The sequence below is a fragment of the Anopheles stephensi genome, chromosome 3 (genome assembly GCF_013141755.1).
Source record: "Anopheles stephensi strain Indian chromosome 3, UCI_ANSTEP_V1.0, whole genome shotgun sequence".
Lineage (NCBI taxonomy): Eukaryota > Metazoa > Arthropoda > Insecta > Diptera > Culicidae > Anopheles > Anopheles stephensi.
The window spans coordinates 52,098,048-52,104,047 of record NC_050203.1 but is presented as its reverse complement, the minus strand read 5'-3'; the positions used below and the strand labels follow the sequence as shown (position 1 = coordinate 52,104,047).

General features: G+C 42.8%; 1 protein-coding gene across 4 annotated transcripts in view; it reads left to right on the top strand.

Moving 5' to 3' along the window:
• Positions 1 to 4,470: 4,470 nt before the first annotated feature.
• LOC118512434 overlaps positions 4,471 to 6,000 on the top strand; it is a 39,996-nt gene continuing 38,466 nt past the window's right edge. The window contains exons 1-2 of one of the 4 annotated variants that reach the window (XM_036056893.1): positions 4,471 to 4,522; positions 4,672 to 4,863. The gene's annotated coding sequence lies outside the window, so the exon portion shown is untranslated. Of the gene's footprint in view, positions 4,864 to 6,000 lie in introns of all 4 variants that reach the window. The other 3 variants (XM_036056894.1, XM_036056892.1, XM_036056895.1) reach the window with 3 other exon arrangements.

Sequence of the window (6,000 nt, the reverse complement as noted above, 5' to 3'; positions counted from 1 at the left end):
ACGGGGGTTGCGTTCCGATAGACACATCGGGATTTCGGGAGGAGTCAATTTTTCACACAGTAACATTCTGCAGCTTAGTAAGGTAAATGTACGCAGCGTGCGAGTGTGTGTGTGAGTGTGTTTTTTCGGCTTCACTCCTACCGACAAGACGACTCTATTTGATGCTTCAATGGGCATCGTAATTGGATATCTGTCAAATGATGTACTACGTTGAAATTGCTTTCCCCCGTTTTTTTTGGGATGTGCCCTTGTCCCTCGGCGTATCGAAGATATTTATCGGAAGGTGTTGAAGGTGAGAAATCCGAAGCAGATGGAACGGGTGCGAGGCGCACAGTATCATCACCATTGTTACCTTTATTGATTTGCAGAAAGAAAATACAAAAAATAATACCAATTTTGGCGCATATCGAGATGCAAGGTAAAATGAGCGAGAAAATGTGAAAGCAAAAAAGTTTGTGAAAGGGTGTAAGAGTGTGTGTGTGCAGTAAAAACTGGTAAACCCCATTCTTTCAACGAGCTAATCCAACCAGCAGCTTACATTCACCATCCACTTTCAAGGTGGAGTGCACGATGAAAGACATCGCTCGAGCAATACTTAGAATCCGTTAAGAAATTCATGTGGAAAATCACTTTTGCACACAAGTGCTGCTCGCTCTTCTCGACCCTTTAAGCATCGGATAATGTTGACGATTTTGACATAAATTCAAAAAGCGTTTGTAATATTTATCTTAAAAGCAACCTCGTCCATCTCTTAAAATCCATCCGTTCCCTTCAAAATGGTGGTTTGTAAAAAGAGTTGCAGCCTGTTTGCGTGCATCGGTGCACTTCTATTCCAGTTTTTTATTGTTTTTCGTTCCATTTTTTTCCTCCCCATGCAGATTGGCCCAATAAGAAAAAAAAAACACTCGAACACTTGAAGGTTTAACATCCCACCATGAACCGTTTTACGATGTCCGATCAATGTTTATGGAGGTAATAACTTTTGCCGTGTATCCTGATTCGTAGGTGGAGAGTGGGGAAGGGAGAGAGGCGTGAATCATTTTCCCAGGGGAAGGGTGCGGAAAATTGTTCACTGCACTTGTAAAGATAAACCCTCTTTTCTACTCCGTTGCAGTTGCAGATTTAACATTCCCCATCTCAGCAGAACGACATACCGATTGCAGTCACTCGAAACATCATTCCAAGCGTAGACGGATGCGTCAAGGATGCGAAGGACACTCATTCACAAAAGCTTCACGGTCGTAAGTCGTGTGTAAATGTGGACGTATATTTTGGCTTTTGAATCCGGAACAATTTTTTATGCTAACGCCGTTCACTCTCCACCACCTTACCGCTTTCTCTCTTTCGCTCTGTTTGCTCGTCACCGCTGGAGATGATGCCACGGTGGCGTGCATCTATTAGTTACTGTTCCCATTCATACGCTCGGTTGACCGGTTGACCATTTTACGCTGTGGAACCGAGAACTCCCCCCCCCCACCAAGTGATCCTTTCGCATTGTTCCCTTTTGATTTTGCTTTTTTCCACCCATACATTCGCTGGTGAAAAATTTGTACCCCGAATTCCCGTTTCTCCTCGGTTAACAGGAGAGGAGCAATGGAGACTTTCCCTGGGTTTCTTTTTTTTTGTTGCTCTGTGAAACTCTCCGGGAGGCAGACATCCTTGTGAACTGGCACACGAAGACGAGACTAAGTGGATCGGTGCGCAGAACAATCAAAAGGGATGAAAAATAGTCATCCCACTTTGCTTGAACGCTCCCGTTGGGCTGTATGTGTGTGAGAGGAAGGAGATTTTTGTGTTAAATCTGGAATTGAATGAATAGAATCACCAGCTAAAAAACCAACCCACAAGCGAGCGAACCGGGCGGGGAAAGCTCGTAAAAAGCATAAGTCAAAGTCCATCCATTGTGTAACGATCATGGTACGACTCATTTACTATTCTTGGACTTTTACTTCCAGTTTCCACACTGTGGACATTCATACACACACTCCACCCACCCACACACAAACCAACCCTCACACCACGTGAATGGAGCACTAAAACAGCATTCTTAGCGACGAAAATTTCAAAGCTCGTTTTTTACCAAACATTTACCCCTAGATTTTTCCTCGTCCTCTCGGATCGTCTGTTTTTTTTCTGCTGCTTGTTTTTCCTTTTATCACCGCTCCGAACTGAGAAGGATGGGATAAAAGGATACGGTAGTTGTGTTCTGATGGTCGGTTAAACCGTTGTTATTATCCGGTCGGTTGCCATCCAGCCGTGAAGAGTTGCAGGACAAAAATGACCCTGACAACGGCTGCGTGAGAAACATTAGGAAAAGCGTCGGGTTGGAGTTGTAGTGGTTGTGGATGGTAACTATTAAACGCATCAAATGGGTTTTAGATTGGACATTTTATAGATTTTATTAACAATTTACCATAATATTTGATGCATTTTCGGTTAATAACTTGGTCAACACAAGCTAAAGGCCTGTAATGGGTTTAATTCGTTCAAATCTTTGAGAGATTTTTTATTTATTTTAATATAAATTATTTTAAAAAATCTACAACACACACACACGCACAAACAATAGAAATGGACAACAACCACTCATCTTCACTACACAACCGAGCATGCCCGGGATATGGCAAATGACTAGGAGGAAATGCCTAGTCAATTTTCTTTCATTGTTTGTTTTCGTGAATTTAATTCACAGTCACCACACGCGGTGGTGACAATACGGCATCAGTCCGTAATAATAAATAAATAAATAAAATAAATAAAAATAAATTATTTTAAAGAACACATAAAAGAATTTATCAGACCGTAAAATTAAATGCAAAAAATTGGTTGGTTATGAACATATTGACAAGATTCCTTCTGGCAAGTATTTACTCTGAGGTTTTCTATCGAATGTTTGTGAATGTTAGAACATATGTCTGTTGCACAATAATTCTATTGGACGAGATATATCCGCTGGTAGTGGGGGGCCAGCTAAGCTGCCTGTATTCAAGTAATAATCCTACATAATATTTTTATCTAATATAATCTACTTAATGTAATATAACCCTTTCCTATATCTATCTTTATCTTATATAATCTAATATAACCCTTTCTTACCTCAATTCCTCAAATTATCTTTAACATTCAAAGCAATATTGACAATGTGTTCAAAATTGACTCTATAGCCTATTTGTCCATGAACGGAGTTATGATCATCCTAAAATCAGATGTGAAATATAATAGATAAAATATTGGTGGCATGAGTTCAATATATGCAAAGAAAACAGTGGCTTGTTGCATGAAATAAGACCAACAGCAAAATAATTGTTCGTTTGACGAAAATAATATTAAATTTACTGCATTTTCGCACGAGAGAGTAGCATATCCTTATCAATAATTTTAATAATATTCAAGAAAGATGCAAAGTTATTCACGGAAAAAGAACACGATTTGGTCATGGCTTTTATTAATGTTTGCGTGGCCTCGTCTAGAACATCCCTAAGAACGCGTATTTGACTCTTCAGTTAGGGATAAAATAATGAACGAAATAATAAGAAAGCCAGTTATGGAAGGCTAAGAGCTCTTGAAAATATTAGGTCATAGAAAAAATGTACATGAAGTAAACCAAATGTAAAAGCAGGAAAAAAACGCTGTTGACAAGATGCTTGAAAATTGTCATTTCTTTGACCTATTGGACTGCTTTGTGTTTAATGTAGTTTAATTTATAAATAGTTTAATCTTCCATATGAACTTACTTTTCACGCTTAAATGAAGTGGCTTCTAGACCCTTCGCAGAATACATTATTTGAAAAATAGAACGTACCTTTCCGAAATCTTGAGAAAAAAAGCTTAACGATGGTTTAAAGCATGGAACATTTGAGCACATTAAAGCATCGAAAAGCTGAGGGAGATTTGCTTTTTTTTTACCCGTTCTGGATAACCGTACCCTTTTTCATCCCTTCACCTCTCATTGACAATTTCTGCCCACACGTACCTTCGCTCTCTTTCTCTCCCTTGCTGTTGTTCGTGTCTCTCTCTCTCTCTATCACTCTTTTTATTTTCTCTCCCTCTCGCTTTTTGTTGATTGCTATCCTCTCGTTTCCAGACGACTGCACCGACCTTCTCAAAAGCAATCCAATCATCACCATCATCCGCCACAAAAACAGTGCACCGCAGCATCGGAACATCTGTGCTAGTTCCTACATTTCCCACCACTGAGCACAATGGCGCCACCATAACCCAAACAAACGCATGCGTTCAAGAACGCATCCGAATTTCCACCACAACAACGCCGCTCGAGCAGAGTGAGCACGCGAGATAGGAGAGCAAGCAAAGGGCGGAAAATCACTCTCCCGACTCAGCGCTGCCGAATGTTACGCGAACCGAGTCTCGCTCCCTCGCTCTCTGTCTCTCTCGTGGTACGCACTGTTCGGCATCGGGTGCTGCTGTGCAGCATCGCATAGCGCCGTCCCCCGGTTGGGCACCAGTTCTTGCAGATTCATTCGGTCCGAAAGACGGCACGGTCTGTGTCTGTAACGTAGAGGTGTGTACGCGTCGATAGCCCGCGACCGGTTCCGGCACGTCATCCTAGTGCGGTGTCGAGCGCGATTGGCAACTTAAAACCAGCAAGGAGCAATTGCAGTGAACCTGAACAAGAAGGAGAAAAAAACTTCAATCTCATTTATTTCTCAGCGTGGATTTCTGCACAAATTCGGTAAAAAATGGCGAAGGATACTGCAAATAATTCAACGCGGTGAAGGATTAACCAACACAGCTCAAGTGCCAAGTGTATCCCATGGGCTCAACAGAACCAGTGCAAACAAACGAATGGTGTTGTGTGTAGGGTTGCTGGTACTGTGACAGTGAGTGGTGCGTGAGATCGAGGTGAGTTTCGTGTTGTTTTCCGCTACAGCATCCTATCAGCACAGCTACGCATCTGTGTGTGATGGGCAATCGTGGCATCGGAATGCCACAATCGAGTAATTTCGAGGAAAGCGATTAAACACTCCACCCCGAGAGGAGTGACGTTCCGTGGGTGTTTGTGTGTTCGTAGGTGGATCGTTGGCATGGGTGGGATGTTTTGGTAGTGAGAAAAGTGAGAAATTGTTGGGTGAAGAGCCCAGCTGCAAGCTATCAGCTAGCGTGTTTCACCTCACTGAAACACCGAGCCGTTCTCGTGTGTGTTTGTGATGCTTGATGTTTGCTTTCTTCATCACGCGTTCGCCATTCGCAATGGGTTTCCTTGGGAAGGAAACCCCCGAGTGCTAACGTGTGGGTAGATGCCCGTGTGTGTGTGTTTTTGTTAGTGTGAAATAGAAAAACGGCGCCTGGATGGCTACCGATTGCGTAAAGAGAATAGCGTACAGCGTGAGCGAACGACGACCGAAACGAAAGGCAGTGCAAGAAAGCAAAGAAAAGCATTCAAGTGGAAAGTTGGAAAGTGAAAACGTGACTCAAAGGAAAAACGGAAACGTGTACCGGGACGTACCGGAAACGGCATCTGGCCTGTTGTGCGTGCGTCTGTGTGTGTAGTTCGTTGTTTGCTAGCATCCCGCCACTCTACCAGTACACAGCGCTTTCCGGCGATTGCGATGCGATGCTCCATGCCGTTTCGGGCGAAAATCAATCGACTGGGCGTTGTATTTTGATATCGAAGCAAAATCTTGCCAAGAAAAATCGAGAACCATCAGAACGCTAGATCCTTAAGCGGGTGTGTTTCTGTGTGTGTGCGTGGGCTAACACTAGTGCTCTCAGGTTCAGATTTCCATCAACGATGATTTCTGCATGAACGCACATGTACGAAAAAGCCGGGTTCAGATAATGCTGACTGTTGCGAATAAATCACCCTATTTCTTACTTTTCGTCTACTTTACCCTTGATTGCGTGTATTACGGCATGGGATTCGAAACGATTTTGGAGAAAAGGAGGCCTTCCCTTCGCTAGACTTTTCTTCAGCCTCATGGTAGCAAACTAGTGTCGCTCGAGATGTATCTAAATCCAAGCATCGCCTCCAAGTCCAGG